The sequence below is a fragment of the Papaver somniferum genome, unplaced genomic scaffold (assembly GCF_003573695.1).
Source record: "Papaver somniferum cultivar HN1 unplaced genomic scaffold, ASM357369v1 unplaced-scaffold_132, whole genome shotgun sequence".
Lineage (NCBI taxonomy): Eukaryota > Viridiplantae > Streptophyta > Magnoliopsida > Ranunculales > Papaveraceae > Papaver > Papaver somniferum.
The window spans coordinates 10,253,703-10,273,115 of record NW_020622381.1 but is presented as its reverse complement, the minus strand read 5'-3'; positions in this window follow the sequence as shown (position 1 = coordinate 10,273,115).

The window sequence follows — 19,413 nt, the reverse complement described above, 5'->3', positions numbered from 1 at the left end:
AATTTTCCATCTTCTGCAATGCTGCTTCCCTTCTTTCTTCTAGGTCGTCCAATATCTCTAACATCATGTCTGTTGTGAGATTTTTCTCCCACGCTTCGGTCTTTGTGGTTGGCATGAGTATCTCTGTAGGGATGACTGCTTCAGCTCCATAAGTGAGAAGAAACGGGGATTCCCCCGTGGCGGATCTTCGCGTTGTCCTGTATGCCCATAACACATTGTGCAGCTGTTCACACCATCTCCCTTTATGCTCGTCTAATTGTTTTTTGAGTATAAGGGCGAGGGTCTTATTGGTAGCTTCCGCTTGCCCGTTGCTTTGAGGGTATATGGGGGTGGACTTGTTCTTTCTTATCTTGAAAGTATCGAAGAGCATGTATATATTTTTCCCCTGTAATTGTTTACCATTATCAGATACAATTTCAGCGGGTATACCGAATCTGCAAATGATGTTCTGGAATATGAAAGTAAACACATCCACATCTCTGATCCTGGCCAAGGCCTTAGCCTCCACCCATTTACTGAAGTAGTCCGTGGCTACTATCAAAAATCGTCTTTTCCCTGATCCTTCGATGCAAGGACCAACGATGTCTACGCCCCATTTTGCAAATGGCCACGGGCTATCGACGGAGTTTAACATTGTTGCCGGCGCGTGGATCTTTTTGGCGAAGCGCTGACATTCTTCACACCGTCGGGACATCCTCGCGGCATCCTGTATCATTGTCGGCCAGTAATATCCTTGAGTTTTTGCTTTGTCAGCTAGTGATCTCATGCCGCTATGATTCCCCGCGTCACCATAATGGATATCATTTAGAATTCGATGCCCCTCTTTCCGGGACAAGCAACGTAGTAATGGTCCGAGGAAGGATTTCTTGTACAGGACCCCATCCCGAAGATCATATCTTCCTACTTTGGAGAGCATCTTCCTAGCTTGTTTCTGATACGCAGGTAAGCTTCCTTTTTCGAGAAAGGCATGGATCATCACTCTCCAGTCATCTTCGTTGCTGAAGTCTTCGTCTTGATTTGCTCTTGACAGGATATCTTCTTCGTCAAAGTCGTTATGGATGTCTTCTCCTACCTGGTCTTCGATATTTTCTTCCACTGTATATCTTGATTGGTAGCGAAGGAGAATTGAGATGCAATCGAAGGCTCGTATACCCTTGCTATTTTAATAGCTTCGACATTTTTATCCCTCAGCATGGATGATATATATGCTAGGGCATCCGCGTGCCTGAGGTCCCTTCTGCATAAGTGTCGGAACTTGATGTTCGGGATTTGTGATGCCAATGTTTGGACCAAGGCCATGTAAGCTGAGAGGGTGTCATCGTACACATTATACTCGAGCCCTATTTGTCGTATGACAAGCTGCGAATCACTTGTCAGCCTTACATCGGTTACCCCCATCTCTATTATTATACGGAGGGCATGTACGACAGCTTCGTATTCAACGATGTTGTTGGTATGCTCTTTGAATTCTAACCTAAGTGCCTGTATAATCCTTTATCCGGTTGGGGTGATGATGACAATGCCTATTCCTGCTCCTTCCTTATTTTTGGATCCATCGACGAAGACTTCCCATTGTCTTTGACTCGCAGGTTCGAGGATATCCATTGGATCCTTGTTTTCTTCCTCGGCTTCTGGTATTCCCTTAATCTCTTCGTCGTTGTCAAGGGGGAGGTATGCTAAGAAATCTGCCAGAACTTGGGACTTCCGAGAATGTTGAATTTCATGAATGATGTTGAATTGGTCCAGATGGGTGTTCCATTTGGCTATTCGGCCCACTTTTCCCGTGCTTTTGAGGACTGCTTCCAATGGTGCTTTGCATGGGACCCTGACGAGGTGAGTTAGGAAGTAGGTTCTCAGCTTTTGAGTAGCCCATACCAATGCGAGGATGAGCTGTTCGATCTTGGTATAGTTCCTTTCCGCAGAATTGAGGGTCTTGCTGACGTAATATATAGGTTGTTCTGCTTTGTATTGGTTTTGACCAACACTGCGCTGACTACGTCTTCTGTTGCCGCTATGTACAATGCCAAAACCTCATCAGGATCTGGCTTCTGCAGGATCGGGATTGAGGCTAGGTGTTCTTTGATTTTTTGGAATGCTTCCTCGCATTCAGCGGTCCATTCGAACCTGCTCCCTTTTTTGAGAATATTGAAGAAATGTTTGCATTTGTCCGAGGATCGGGCAATAAATATGCCCAAAGCTGCTATGGATCCATTGAGTTTCTGTACTTCCCTTAAATTCTTCGGGGACGGCATCTCTACTATGGCCTGAATCTTTGCTGGGTCTACCTCGATGCCCCTTTTTGTTACCAGATACCCGAGGAATTTCCCCGAGGTGACACCGAAATTACATTTCTCCGGATTCACTTTTATGTGATGTTTTCTCATTGCTTCGAAGATATTTCTCAGATCCTGGTGGTGATCTTTGCGCAGCTTGCTTTTGACGAGCATGTCGTCAACGTAGACTTCTAAGGTTCCTACAATCCATGGCTTGTAGATAGCATCGACCATTCTTTGGTAGGTTGCCCCTGCGTTTCGAAGTCCGAAGGGCATTCTATTGTAGCAATAAAGGCCATGTGGGGTGTAGAACGCTGTGTGTGGCTGATCTTCTTCTGCCAGGGCCACTTGGTTGTAGCCAGAATGTCCATCCATGAATGACAGTTCTTCATATCCTTCTACTGCTTCTACCAGCTGATCTATGCTCGGCAGGGGATAGCTGTCCTTTGGACATGCCTTGTTGAGATTAGTAAAGTCGATGCATATTCTAACCCCTCCATTTTTATTAGGAACAATGACCATGTTGGAGATCCAGGTAGGGTATTTGACTTCCTTGATAAATCCTGCGTCTAGTAGTTTCCGAAGTTCTGTTTCTACTGCCTCATGATACTCTGGAGCTACTTTTCGTATTTTCTGCCTGAACGGGGGTGTGCCCGGTTTGATGCGTAGCTCGTGTTGGATTACTTTTGGGTCAATCCCCGGCATATCTCCTAGCTTCCAGGCGAACACATCCGCGTATTCCTTAAGTAATTTGGTCAAAGAATCTTCCCTTCCTTCGTCCATTATGGTCCCTATTTTGATCATCTTCGGGCTTTCTTCCGTTCCTATGTTGATTTCTTTTACGGGCTCCACTGGTGTGAACACAGGCTTCGGATTACCAAGGACTGGGACGTTCTTTAATTGCTATTTAGCGTGTTTCTGTTCTTCGCTGGTTGTTGAAGTACTTGTCTCTGTGCTTAGGACATTATCATCTTTCGTCAAGCCCTTCCCTGTAGTTTCCTTGAGGAACATGTCTATGGCCTTCTCTTTCGTGGTTTCTTTATTTTTTACTCTTCGGATTTTTCGCTGCTCTTCTTGCTCGTTGTTGATATGATCCTGAGTGGCCTGGCACTCTCTCGTAGTGACCCGATCTCCCTTGATTTCCATTACTCCTTCAGGTGTTGGGAATCTAAGATATTGGTGGTACATTGCCGCAACTCCTTTGAGTTTATGTATCCATTTTCGTCCAATGATGGCGTTGTAGGGGGATGGGGTGTCCACCACACTGAATCGGGTTTCTAGTTTCATGGGCCCTGCGTCGACCTGCAACATGATGTCTCCCAAGGGCTTCATGGGTGTTCCATTGAATCCGTAGATGGTGTAATAAGAGGTCATTAACTGTTCATCATGGAGCTTCATCCGTTTGAATGCATCGTAAAATAGGACGTTTACGGAGCTTCCCCCGTCTATGAGGATCTTTTTGAGGTTACATCCAGCTACTGGTAGTGTTAGGATCAAGGGATCGTTATGGTCTTCCATATCTTCTTCGATATCTTCGGCATCTAAGATGATAGGAGATTCCATCCACTCTTCGTGCTCGTCCACCTCTATCCCATCGACCTTATACAATTCGCAGCGGTCTTCGAATTGCTTCCGTAACCTCTTTCCTATCTGTGTTGTAAGTGAGGGCCCGGTGGCTTCGGAACACGAGATGGTGTTGATTGTGCGGTTTCCTTCCGGAAGTTGGACTGGTTTGGTTCGCTTGGATCTATCCTCGGTAATATCCTTTCGTACGTAATGTTTGATCTCTCCCGCATCAATTAATTTTTGGATCATTATTTTAAGGTTCTTGCACTTTTCGGTTTGGTGTCCGTTAAAACAATGATATTCACAGTAATCTTTGGACTTCTCGGATCTCGGGGGATGCTTTCCCTTAGACCATGGCCATTCCAGGTTTTCCCTCCCTTTGATCTCTCGTAGGATACGAGCATAGCTAGCGTTGAGTTTCGTGTAAACTTGATCTTCGAATTTTCGGTCACCTGTTCTTCGTTCATCCCTTCGTTCCTTCCTATCTTCGTGAGGTCTCTCCAATGAGCAACTCCTTTTGGACCCATTGGTTTGTTCCGCTGAATTGGTGCGGTGAGATCTCTGCGGATATGCCCTCGGGTTTTCCCGTTGAATTTCTTCAAGTCGAGCGTGCTTTTCGATAATTATTCGAAGATCTCCCTCTGTCTTAGAAACGCTTCCATGAATCTCAACAAATAGGGGACTCATTCGGTCTAATCCCCATTTGTAGCAATTGATGCTTACCACTGGGTCCACGCTCCCAATGGCTTGGCAGATCTTGTGCCATCTGTTAGTGTATTCCCTCATGGTTTCCTTGTAGCCAATCGCTAGTGAAAAGAGCTTATCCATTCCGGTGTTTACAGTCTTGTTATACATGTATGTTCTTAAGAATTTCTCTGCGAGTTGGTCGTATGAGTGGATGGAGTCTGGTTGCAGATTATCAAACCATGATAATGCCTATCCCTTCAGGCTTGACGGGAAGTATCTGCAGAGTACGGCGTCGTTCTGACCCCATCTAGCTAATAAACGGTTGTAATACCGAATATGTGCAGCAGGGTCGCTGGATCCATCATAGCATTCGAACGTTGGGACAGGGCATTTCAGTGGAATAGGGGTGTTGGCCAAGCGATGAGTTAAAGGCGTAGAGTTAGCTTCTCTCATGACCTCTTCTAACCTCCCCCCGCCTTGTCTATTTTTTAATTGCCTGATCTCGGCCATCATCTCATCTCGTAGCTCTTCCATCGCGCGGTGGTGCCCTAAGTTCTTCTGCTCGTTACCGTCTGATTCTCCGTCGTCATAATCCGGGTCGGATACGCTACTTCCCCTAGTCGCGTCTCCATTAACTGCTATGACGACTCTACGGTCTCGGTTTGGCTCTGGTGCTTTGGAATTTGCTTCATCAAGTTGTTGGCTGGTCTTCGTGCTTAGAGCAATCCGCTCCTTTAAATCTTGATTTTCTCTGGCCAACAGGGCTACAGCATCTGCGTAAACCTGCTGGCTCTTCTTCAATTCTTCAAGCTCAGCCATCAGTCGATGTGATTGGTTGTACCCTTGATTGGGAGTCCCAGTTCGTGCCACTACGGCCATGTTGCCGCCTTCCTCTACGGTCTGCACTAACGGTGGCAGAGGTTCAGCCTCGGTCGCTGGCATTTCCAAATCGGGGTGAGTGCCCCTCTGCGGTGCTAGAGCCGCCGGTATGGTTTGATTTTGATCATTTGTTGGTGGCATTCCGAAAGTTGGAAGGTGCACGGGTTGGAATGTTCTGGATTCATCCACCCTTTCTCTTGGTTGATGAAGTTGATTCATAACGCAAGTTTTGCTAGCCTCTGCAGCCTTCGGGACTACCGCAGCCGCACCGTACTTTGTCGCCGCTGCTCTGAGAGCTGCGGCTGCAACTGAATTAGCGTTCATAGGTGAAGTGATTTCGGCAGTATCTTGCCTTTGACTGGTCATTTTAGCTTTGTCTCCTTTCTGCTTGCTTCGGGTGATGACCGGGGTTGTCCTGGGTGTTTCCTTTGAGAAAGCTTTGGATTTTCCTGCTTCCTGCGTTTTTTCCATCACGGGTCCTTTTGTCGACAATGAGATCTCGCAGAAACTCGCCTTCCTTACTCACAATCCGTTCTTTCTGCATAAGGGAATTTCAAAAAGAGAAAAACGGGAATATCCGCGTGAATCGGGTTAGTTTGCGAAATCGGGTTAGTTTGCCAAAGAAAAACGTAAATCCATGGATCAAAACAATAAATATTATCTAAGATAATGGGTGCGTTTTTGAATATAATGAAGTTAACAAACGATCTATTCAGTCCGAGCTAATGAATCAGAGCAATCATATGCCAGTTTAAGACGAAATCACAGGACAAGATAAATCTTTTACCGGGACGAAGTCCCTGTTTCTAGCGCCAAATTGTGAACACACTGATCACGAAGGCATCAGAATGCTCACAACCAATCATCATAATATAGAATAATTTGTGATGATGATATCTTAGTGTTGATTCCTTGGCTCAAAACCTTCGGGTTTATCACAGCCTCATCCAACAACTCCATGCAGGCTGTTTGCGCACGGGATATAGATAAACACAAAGAAAACAAAACGTACAAGTAAAGATCCACGGGGTTAGACAGATATAAAGTGCTGAAATGTAAACAAGAACGAGGTTTACGTGGTTCAGCACTAAGGCCTACGTCCACGGGGTTTGTTGTTTCACTATGTTCTTCACGGTTACAAGAGTAGTCGAATGACTTTTCGGTTTACATGTATTTTCCCTTCTAAAGGATTAACTTACAATCGTAATCTTTCTCTCTCCTTTCCTTCCTGTTTTTCTCCGATCCCTTTTCCTCTTGGTGGAGAAGGGGTATTTATAGGGTTAGAGTGTGGGACTCATCTCTGAAGGCCGTTGGAACCTTATCTTCTAGTGTTTTGTGTCCATCACGCAGATGTCTGCGTTTGCCACTTGATCACGCAGAGACATCCTCGCTCGTCCCACGGATTGATCGACACGTATACTTCTCAGAGTGTTTAATGAGGGTGGTTGAGATGCCTGCTCGTGTCAGATAAGTGTCTTCTGCCCCTGTCACGTCCGTGTCAGCTAACTTTTCTCTCCACCGTTGATCTTAGCTTCTTTTGGGATGAGATAAAGTAACTCCTTGGGGTTTATTTGGTGTTCCGTAGTACATCGTATTTTGATGTCTTGGCCTGCCTGCTTTCCACGTATTTTTCTATATACACGTGTCTGATGGTGAGATATATGTATACACATCTTCAGTTGCCATGTCGAAACAAAAAAGTAGCACATACCGAAAGTGAATGCATTCTTATGCATATTGACACGGAAAGTATCCATTCTGTCTTCATTGATCTTGTTTCGATCAGCAGTATCATTAATTGTGCGCGAATTCCACGTATACATTCAAGATACTAATTAGTTTTTTTTTTGTAAGAGGACTTTTATTTATTTATAAAAGGAAGTTTACATTACATAAGGTGGGATGTAATCTGAGATTAGCCAATTCTAGGAAGTTAAGTTTTCCATATTTGTTCAAGTTCTCCATAGAGAAGGAGGTAATTTTCCTAGATCTCACTTCCTTTGCAAGTCTATCTTCAAAATCTACAAACTTTCTAGCTTTATACAGAAAGAAGCCGAGTTACAAGTATTGAAGGAAAATTTGCATTTATTGATGTTGATTTGAGATCTCCAAGGATGGTCTTCAGGGCTTAATTCTCCATTTATCGTCTTTACCAAGGTTTGACAGTCATTAATTAAACAGACGTAGCTGAGATTTAATTCCTTTGTCCATCTAAGAGCCTCAATTCCTTCTTTTGCTTCTGCTTATGCTTCTAAGGAGCAGGAATCCCAACTGCTGCCTGCTCTGCAGTATTTCATGTTTCCTGTATCATCCATTATTGAAATTGTATAACCCATAGTGAAGTCAGCTTCCAAATATGATGCATCAAAGTAAATAAACCAATCATAAAGTCTGTTGCCCTCAATACGAGTAGTCTTGCTCAAAGTTTTGTTCTTCTTTTTTGTGCTTCTAACAGGGGTATTCATAGTGCTAGCATAATTCTGGCAGGTGGTATTAATGGAATCAATCATCTTTTGAGGCACTGGCATAACATTGTCATAGTTAACACTATTTCTGAATTTCCAAATCGACCAAACAATGAAAGAGATTTTATCATGACTGTTTTTAAAATCTTTGTTGTTCATCCAGAAAATAAACCAAGTCTGAATATCCTTATGAACTCAAGAGTTGTAAATATTGTTAAAACCAAAATAATCCCAGACTTTTCTAGTAAACTGACAGTTAACAAACAAATGCTTTTCATCTTCCATAATACGATTGTTACAAAGCAAACAGAAGGGGTTTGAATCAAGATACTAATTAGCATCCATTTAAGCGAAACAACATATAATCTAGAAACCAATTAACATCCCTTCAAATGAAGCACAGTCTGGTATCTTTGGAAAGACATGTGCAATCTGATCTTTCAGAATTCTCAACCTCATGCTAATGCTACTGCAGCTAGAATACTGAATTTAGTCAATCAATGTAATAATTGTATTGATCTATTAGACCTAATGATAATCTCCCTGTGAAGATTAAGGAATGGATTCCACCTGAAAAGGTTTTCTTAAGATAAATTTAGATGCTTCTTACATAGCTGATATAGGAAAAGGATCTGTTGGACTTATCATTCGTGATTTTGTAGGCACATGTTTAGGATTTAAAGGAATGCCAGTAGATGGGGAGGTGGATGCTAATTTTGGAGATGAACAATTGGAATGTAAATCTCTAATGGTGGCAGTGGAATGGATAAAGTCTCTGAGTTTAAGTCAAGTTATTTTTGAACTGGACTATGAAAATGTAATGAAATCACTCAATAGTGAGGAATTACTAGTTCACTGGGCCAATCAAAATTTACTCTTTTTTATCAAAGAACAATTTTTTAGATAATAAACTATAGTTCTGTAAATCAGTCCATAGGATTAGGAATAATGTAGCTCATAAACTAGCAAAAAAAGCTAGAAAGCAACCAGTATCTTTTTGTTATTATGATAACCATCCTCCTGACATTGCAAAGTGGACTGAGGAAGACTATCAGGGAGTTAGTCGTGGGAGAGTTTGAGAGATTTTAATGGAGTTAGCAAATCCCCTGTTAGTCGTGAGAGAGTTTGTCAAAATCTTTTAAAATCTCTGTTAGTGGTGAGAGATTTATAGGGAGTTTCTAAAACTACCTCAAAATCTCTTAAACTCCCTGTTAGTGGTGAGAGATTTGATTAGAATCTTTTAAACTCTATGTTAGTCGTAAAACACTAGAATCATAGGGAGTTTATAATTTGGGGGAGTTTGAGGGAGTTTCATGATGTTTTTGTGCTTGGACAAAATCTCTCAAAAAACAAGAGATTTCTGGGGAGTTTGGGTTAAACCCCCAAATTGCCTAGACTCTCTCACACTCCCTCTAAATCCCTAGAGATTTAAATAATTAAAATCTCTCAAACTCTCCCACGACTAACCCCCTGTATGTAATCATCAATAGCAAATAATATATATTTTCTTTTAGTATCAAAAAAAAAAAAAAAAATCTTAACCCTGAACGGTTATTATTATCTTTTCTCAGATGCGTGCCAAATTCATCACTTAACTGTCTTAGATGGAAAAGTTAACAGATTGGGGCATTTTATTTTATTTTTGAAAATCAGGAGCATTTCTGCAAACATACCTCCCAAATTGGGACATTCTAGCATTTTTTCGTAAAAAGTACTCCCTTCGGCTATGCCATAATCTGCTAAGGTACGGTGATCGACGAGCTGCTTATTGTTATAGATTAGTCTTTGGTCCTTGGCTGCAGTGCTTTCTGTTTTGCAAATCCTTTCCTTTATGCTCCCCACAGTTTCAGTTCTCTCAACATCTAAAGCTTTTATCAGACCACAAAGTGGCTCGATAAATATCCGCATATGTATGTATTTTGTAACCAAATACAATAATCAAGATCACAACTAAAACTACAAAAGCAGTAATAAAATGTACCTTGAACTGTAAATACTAGAAGTCTGACAAAAATAAAATAAATATGCCATTTCGTTTCAGAAATGTGATGCCAAAAAATGTGTCATCGACGGAATTTACATACAAGTAACCACTAGATAAAAATTTGTTATGCATACGACTTGGGAATGAGTAATGCTACGTTGATTGTGGAAGCCCTCATGGGATCGCCCCTGTATTGAAAGAAAACATATTTTCAAAACGGACGATGATTTTAGGTATCATTTTGTAGTTTCAACTCATAATTGAGAGGTGGCCTTTTATTGATGTAGATTTTTGAATTTTCCGTTCTTTTCTTTGTTTCCTTTGCTACTTCTTGTAGCCATTTTATAAATCCTTCGTGTCTTAGTGGGTTTATTTGGTAACCATTATTTTAATGGATTATCATCCCATAATCCATTATGCAGATTATAATGGATTTTATATGTATTTGATAACCATTATATTAATTGATTATTTTAATCATAATTGAAAAATCCATTATTTTCATAAACAGAAAAAAGTTGTTTTGAAAATGTATTATAATCAATTAATTTTTCCAACAAATTCAAGTTGAATTTTTTATTCTTATTTTTTTCTAAACTATTAAGAGAGAGACATAAAAACTACATAGGACTAAAAAATCGTAAATCATTGTTCTTTCCTGTCCTTTTCGAGATCATCATTCTAAAATAATCAATTATTTGAAAAAAAGTGTTTGGAGAATTTTATTTTAAAAATAATTATACCAAAATCATTTACTATCAATTTCTGATTATTTATAATCATAAATTTTACCAAACAAGGCAAGTATATCTCTGTTTCGATTGAAAAAACTTCACTAGTCACGTTGGGAAAAAAAAGTACATACGGAGAAATGTATCCTATTTATGCATGTTAACAGTGAAAGGATCATTAACTTGACCTTGTATTGATCTGCAGTCTCATTATTCGTGCATGAATTTCGTGTACACATTTTCAAGATACTAATTAACATGCTTCAGGAAAGAAAAAAAGTAATTAATATCCTTTTAAGCGAAGCAATAGAGAATCTCAGAACCAATTAACATCCCTTCAAATGAAGCAGTATATATAATTTAAGACCGATTAACATTACTTCAAGGAAAGCAACGTACAATCTAGATACTAATTAGCTCCCCTTCAATCAAAGCACTATACTTGATACCTAATTAACATCCCCTCATGCACTGCGATATATGGATAATACTTCCATCGGAAATGCCAATATATGCTAGGTTATGATCATCTCGCAGCTGGCTACCCGTATAGAATAGTCTTTGATCCTCGACTGCAGTGCCTTCTATTTTGCAAATATTTTCCTTAATGCTCCTAACAGTGTCAGAACTCTCGACATCTAAAGGTTTCTCCAGACCGCAAAGTGACTTGATAATTATCCGCATCTGTATGTATTTTGTAACAATTGGAAAACAAGCACAGATTAAGCTAAAATCAAATATTAAATAATCAAGATCAAAACTAAAATTACTAGTAGTAATATGAAATTAGTATCGTACCTTGAACAGTAAATATTAATTAAAAACTGTCTAAAATTTGACAAGAAGAGAATGAATATGCCATATCGCTCCAAAAATGTAATGTCAGAAAAACATGTTTAGAATTTACAGGCATGTAACCATTATTAAAAAAAAATAAAAATAAATAAATAAATGCATACGACTTGCAAATCTTCGGCAGAAGAACTATCAGCAGCCAATCAGTTTCATGGTAAATAAACATGCTGAATAAGTAAGCGGGCCTCCAAGTGTTTGGTCAACCCAAGTTACAACAATTCACGAAGAAGAACAGGCGGTAGCAGTGGGTGTCTCTCTCTTCCTAGTTCTAGGATAAGAGACAGAGACACCGAGACACTATTTACAGGGTTAAGGTGTAACACCCCCGGACTGAAAGAATTATAATATTGGACATACCAAAATCTTCCAAGGCATACTGAATGAAGGCAAAAAAGGTTGTGAAATAGCAAAATCAGATAACCCCTTAACCCAAATTTTTTTTAATGGCAAATCTGCCCTTTACGTATTAGTGTTAATAATTTTGATTAGTGATTAAATATTTTGTTTAGTGATTAAAATAATTTTCTGAATTATAAGAGTTGTTTAGATGAAAAATTTGAGGAAAAAAAATCAAAGTTTTGGTTTGGTTAAGAAGGAGAGAAAGAGAAGGAGAAAGTGAGAAAATTCTAATTCTTGATTCAATGGAGGATGAGGAGGGTCATATATCATCTAAAAAACCTAGGAAAATGCACATCAACTACACCAATGATTCCCAAACCATTGGAGGATGAAAAGGTTCGACTTACATTTATGAGCCGAACCGATCCCTTTATGAACAGTTCGGCTAGCTGAAACTGTTTAGGTATGCGCCGAACATTTGCTACACACTAGTTCGGCTTGTATAAAATTTTCCTAGAAAGCCGAACCTATTCCTGAGAGTTCTGGAATAAAAAATGTTAATGGTTCGGCTTATATAATGAAAATCGTATCAGCCGAACTGTTCATATACACTTTCAGGCTGAAAATTTGAAGAACCGTTCGGCTTAAAAAACAACAACATTATGCGCCGAACTTTGGTTCGGCTCACAACGCAACTAAATTATGCGCCGAACCTAGGTTCGGCTCACAACTCACCTAAATTATGCACCGAACCTTGATCTGAAACCTGGATATTGACAACTAATGAATAGTTCGGCAAGCTGAAAGTGTTATTGTTATGAGCCGAACCAACTAGTTCAGCTTGTTTAAAAATATCATAATGAGCCGAACCTAGTCCTGTGTGATCTGGAAGAAAAATTATGTGAGGTTCGGCTCATAGATGTAAGTCGAACTGTTCATCAATGGGTTGGTTCGGTTCATAGATGTAAGCCGAACCTATTCCTGAGAGTTCAGGAATAAAAAATGTTAATGGTTCAGCTTATATAATGAAAATCGTAGATTTTAACCCATTAAAATCAAGTAGATTTTATCTTCATCTTCAAGAGAATGAAAATACGAAGATAACGCAAAAAGAATGAGGTCATTCCGACATTGGACGAAGAAGTTATGATCAAAACAAGATCGAAAGATTTCAGTCTACAGCGGGAAGTTCGGCTGATAACTCATCAACACGAGTCAGCCGAACCTAAAGCCTATAAATCAATATTTTCGAAGTGTTTAAGGGTGTATAGGTCATTGCATGCCCATTAGACACCTCTTATCAATACACCCTGGTTAGGAAAATGACTTTATATGCCTATAAAGTTTTTGGTATGCCCAATATTATGGTTCGACTGAAATAATGAGTCCCTACTCTATGATTAAGGAACAATTCTCACACTTTCACCAATTGTGCTAGGTTGAGTGCTTTGAACTTCTTCACCGTAGATGCGCCTTGTATGGGTCCCTTTCCGATTACTTATCGACATTTGAAATATATGTGCAGAAAATGACACACTGGACAGTGGACACGTCAAGTATTTATTACCCAAGCCATTTACCTGTGAGCTATCTGTAGAAGAAGTCATCTCAACACGGTCACCGGTTATTCCTGCACTGACCGGATCATCTCGGTCCTTCACGCTTCGTTTAATGGATTGCCTAAATACAAAGAGTAAATTAGAATATATTCTGTTTAGGCAATCAGGACATGATTTAAAGGGGCACCAATTCAAAGTAACGTCACCTAGTGCGAATGTGATTCACCACTGGAGCTTGGGAACTGTTTTCTGCATGGTTCAAAGAACCATCAACATGAGCACTAGCACTTGGCTTGACAGGACTGCAACAACAGAAGATGAATTTTACAACATGATTATACTTTTTTCAAATTACTTACGGGTAATCCGTTTTTGTCCTATTAAGTGACGCTCCTTGATGAAATGTGACGCCCCAATAATAGTTTTCATAATAAATGAAAACGCTGTCTTTACATCTGATAGACTTACATCTCTACTCCGGCTGGAGGCGACTGGACAGCATTAGAGTTTCTAGCAGATCTGGGACATCTGAAGTTCAAAAGTATAAATGCATATCGATAAAAAATCTCATGTAAGCGGTGGCGCCAGTTATATATCAAACCTGTACCATGAAAAATCTTACCTCGGCATGTTTGTCATTGTGTCAGTGACATCTTTGACCACATTCTCCTCGACATAGAACGGATGTAGCATAAGACCAGGTTGGAGCATGGATTTAAGTGACCCGTAAGGAGTAATATCAAGAAGTTTGGATATCTCTGAAGAAAAGAAAATGTGGTACTTGATTGTAACAGGAACTGCTTCAGGTATGCCAAAAATGTCCCGAACAGTGCAAAGAAAAACCTCCACCTTAGTATTTGGATCTACATCGATGAGCTTCACTACACCACCAACATAACGTGGGTTGTTTCCATCTTGATTGACAGTTTTACCATTATACCACACTGCAGCTTTAAACGTTTTTTCCCCCATCTATATTAGATTCATCAGTCCCTTGATAAATTTGTTCACGTATACATGTTTACAGAAAGAAAGATAATATCAATCACTACCATTACTCAATGATCTAAACATGGAAAGAAGATTAGTACATGCAATCTAAACATAGAAGGAAGATTAGTACATGCAAGATAATACGTGATTGATGTCATGCAAAGAAGAATATGGAAAGAAGATCAATGCATGCAGAGAAGATTATATGTGATTAAGAATATGTTGTAATTATATTTAATTCCTTTGATATATTTATAGTATTAGGATCTTTACTCTTGTTATGTAACAACAATCAGTATATATACATAATAAAATCATCAACCTTCATACTGTTGTGTGAGAAACCAAAACCTGTGTTACCCAATTTTCTTTATGGTAATCTAGAGCTAGGTTAAATTTTTTTCCCCTACAACATCATCATCATGACTAACGGAGGCGATCAATCTTCCCCTTCGACTGTCATTCCAGAGAAGGATACTGGTTTATCTCCTACCAGTCCCTATTATGTGCATCCTTCTGATAATCCCACATCAGTCATTTATTCTCCCTTGCTCACAATTGAAAACCACTGCACCTGGAGTCGAGGTATAATGAAGGCACTAAGTGCAAAAGGAAAACTAGGATACATTGATGGAACGGTAAAAAAGCCAACCAATGCATCAGATCTCGCTCACTGGACGAGATGTGATGACTTAGTAGGTAGCTGGATCTCTAATTCCGTGGATCCAGAAATCCGTTCAAGTACCCAGAACTTCCCCTCGGCATATGAACAATGGTTAGAAATCAAATCTCGTTTTTCTCATCATAATGCGTCAAAGTTATATGCTATCAAACAATCTATTGCTTTGTTGAAACAAGAGAATCTGAGTGTTGCTATGTATTATACCCGGCTCAAATCACTCTGGGATCAATTAGATACTTTTCGACCCATTGAACCTTGTATATGCGGAGCAGGTAAGAACTATATGAGTCATCACAGTCAGGATCGCTCCATGGAGTTTTTGCAGGGTTTGCATGATAGGTTTTCAGCCCTGCGTAGTCAAATACTTCTTATGGAACCCATGCCAACACCTGCGAAGATATATAACCATGTCAGGCAGGAAGAAGAACAACAAGGACTCAATTCTTCTTCCATTCCTTCTGTGGACTCTGCTGTCCTGAATGTCTCTCGCAGCTTCGATCCTCGTCAGTCAAGGCCTTTTCAAAATCATGGAAACAACAAACGACAGCGGCTCTTCTGTGACCACTGTAACAAAACGGTCACACTAAGTAGACCTGTTGGAAGCTTAACGGGTACCCAAAAGACTTGCCCAAGCCAAGGGATTCAGAACCTTCTGTGGTCGCTGCTACCACTCAAACCCCGGCTGTTGCACCAGCTATAAGCGCTGCCCAGTATGCACGCCTGTTATCTCTACTTGAAGCTGATAATGATCGCACTGATGTAGCACCATATGCTCATTTTGATGGTATGTCTCTTTCCTGTTCTAATGATATTTGGATTATTGACAGTGGGGCAACCCATCATATTTGTTCTTCCTTGTCTCTTTTTTCTTCTCATCTTGTGGTTAATAAACCACTCACTGTTCAGCTACCAGATGGTACACATACATTTGTGACACACATTGGCACTGTGAATTTATTTCCTCATGTTCAATTGATAAATGTATTTCATATTCCGAGTTTTAAGTTCAACTTAATCTCCGTTAGTAAACTAACCAGCACATCTAATTGCTATGTTCAGTTCTCACACGAATCTTGTGTGTTTCAGGATCGTCAAACCAACAAAGTGATTGGATGGAGTAAGCATGTGGCAGGCTTATATCACTTTTGTTTTCAACCATTTTCTTTATCATTAGCTGCAAATAAGCCTATTGATACATGGCATTGTCGTCTAGGACATCCGAGTGTGGATTGCTTTAAGTTTTTATCTCGTAATTTCCCTTTCATTAGTTCTTCATGTAGTCATGGTTGCGATGTGTTCCCTCGGGCTAAACAGACTCGTCTCAAGTTTAATAAAAGTATTTCTATGTCTAAACATCCATTCCAATTGATTCATGCTGACATATGGGGACCGTTCTCAACTCCCTCTCTGACTGATGCTAAATATTTTTTGACAATTGTGGATGATTATTCGCGCTGCACTTGGGTATTTTTGATGAAATCCAAGTCATAAACTTTAAAATATCTTCATTATTTTTTCAACTTTGTTGTCAAACAGTTTGGTCGAAAGATCTCTACCATTTCATCTGGTATCAATTCGTTGATTATCCCTCAACTCCAGACTTTCCGGTCTGATAATGGATCCGAGTTCAAATCCAATGAACTACAATGATGGTTTCACCAACAAGGAATCTTACATCAAACTAATTGTGTGTGTACTCCGCAACAAAATGACATTGTTGAAAGGAAACACCTCCATTTGCTCAATGTAGCTAGAGCATTACGTTTTCAGGCTAATCTTCCACTTCGTTTTTGGGGTGAATGTGTACTTGTTGCTACTTATATTATCAACAAGTTACCAACTCCTGTGTTGTCTCATAAGACTCCACATCAAATGCTTCTGCATAAACAGCCAGATTATTCATCCTTGCGTGTAATTGGCTGTCTTTGTTTTGCAAGAAACACTCGAATTTCTCACAAATTCGATCAACGTGCCAAGCCTGGCATCTTCATTGGTTATCTTTATGGTAAAAAGGGATACTCTATTTATGATCTAGAATCAAAATCCATATACACGTCCAGAGACGTTGTATTTCATGAGAATACTTTTCCTTTTCATGATGTTGTGAACAAACTCAATCCCACCTTTTCTGTACCTGTTCAACAATCTGAGTACATTGATTTCGATCCAATTTTTTCATCTCCATCTTCGCCTGTATTCTCCCCTGACAGTTCACGTCTGTCAGTTCCCAGACCTACCAATCCTGAAACTCATGATTTCTCTCATTCTGGGATTCCACCTCATCCAATCTCCACGGCTCTAATTGGTTCCCACAATAATATGCTCGAAATTAAAACAAACAAAAGACCAGCATAAGATTTTGAAATTTACAGTTAAGGCAAGAGGGTAACAGTGTTGGCTTACGCAGAATATAATGTTTCTTCTTAGAGATGCTCCAAAAGGTTGATATGTATGTGCTAAGAAACAAAGACCGCCAAAACAGAGTGTTTTTTTTCATGCTCTTATTGATTTGAATATTTCATTACTTAATGTTAATTAGATTAATAGATAGCTAGGTCTACACTAAACTTATAATATCCCCAAACTGTGTAAGATAGAGAAAAGGAAGTAAAATATGAATCACACAACAACAACAAAAAAAAAACTTAAGAACAAGAGAATCGAACATGTGACCCTAGGTCTACACTACAAGTACCTGGCTTACTAACACTATGATTCAACTTCATCAAGTTTGAATCCATTTGTATCGTTAGTAACTAAAATATGGATGATAACACAACATCAAAAGCATACATGAGTAATACTCTGAAAACAAACACTAACACGGCCAGCATGCTTACAACCCTAAGCTATTAACAAGCTTTACATTACGGATTAAACCCCCAAAAAATCGTACGGAATGATCATTCGAACAGTACAGAAACAAACCAAAGCAATAAAAAACTAACACTAGCACATTACCTTTTTTTTTCTTTGCCTTTCGATCTCTATAAATTCTGGGTTTACAAAAACGAAGCCCTATAAACTGGAAGATGGAGATGGGTTTTTTCTTCTGCTTATAAGCGAAGGCTTTAAGGGGTATCTTCGCGCCTTCACTTTTGGTACGCTATGACTGGTCATATCTCTTGAAACCGTCTGATTCAACATCGAGTGTGAGCACAGAGATCAATGTCATCTGAGTATTCACAAATAATGCGCGCAGACTCATGACAATACAGTAAATAAGCTGCGCCTGAGGGGAATGGATTGGTTATGTCGAATCCTTGACCCAGAGTTCTAATACTCTTCCTCGTCTCATCAACTACAATCATTGTTCTTAGCTCATACAATAAGATAAATAGTGGATGAAGTATAAAATGTACGAACATGATATACCATAAGTATCGAATTGAACATATAAAGCATAAATGCATGAATATAGATGAAACGATTAACTTATATAATTCATCATTCAGATCTCTGTCTGCGGGTTTGGTTTTTTCATTATATGTATGAAGGTTACAGAAATAGTCGAATGACTTTGAGATCAACATAAGCCTGCGTAGAAGGAGGAACTTCATTTACACTTTCTCTATCTCTCTGTCTCTCTTCTATTCTCCTCTCAATGTTTTTCGGCCTCCTCTTCTCTTGGGAGAGAGGGGTATTTATAGGGAGGTTACGTGGGGTCCACTTCTGAAGCCCGTTATAACCTTATCCTCTTGTGTTTTGTGCCACTCACGCAGAAGTCTTCGTGTTCTCGGCTGCATCTGTGTGTTATGTCTAGATACGCAGTATTATCTGCGCTTCCTATACAGGCTAACTGACACGTATGCTGTTTGAGGGTATTTAATGCGGGTAGTTGAGATGTCTGTCCACGGTAGACCGCTGTCCTCTACCCCTGTCTTGTCTGCGTCAGTCTGACTATCCCCAGCCGTAGATCTTAGAACTTTCTAAGGATAGGATAAAGTGACTCTTGGCTATCCATGCGTGATATCATATCTTGATTCCCTTAGACGCATGTCCTCCACGTGTGTCTTTGTGGGCACGTGGCAGAAGATGAAATGTGTACCTACAATTTGCCCCTTTTCCTCCTATTGGGCGGTTAGTCGAAGTGGGAACAAAAAACGTGTTACTCTCTTCATCTTCTCTTTATAATTTTCCTAGATTTTAGGGCACGTTCCCCACTATTTGTAATAACTTCTTCTTGGGTAGTGGAAAAACGTATTACTCTCTTCATCTTCTCTTTATTATTTTCCTAGATTTTAGGGCACATTCCCCACTATTTGCAATAACTTCTTCTTGGGTAGTGGGGCGGTTTTTATTTCTCTTTGCATATATATATATATGAGAAGGAATGTGAAAATTCTCTAATCATAAATTTCATTCCTTCTCTTTCCTCAGAATTTTTATTCTTTGTTCTC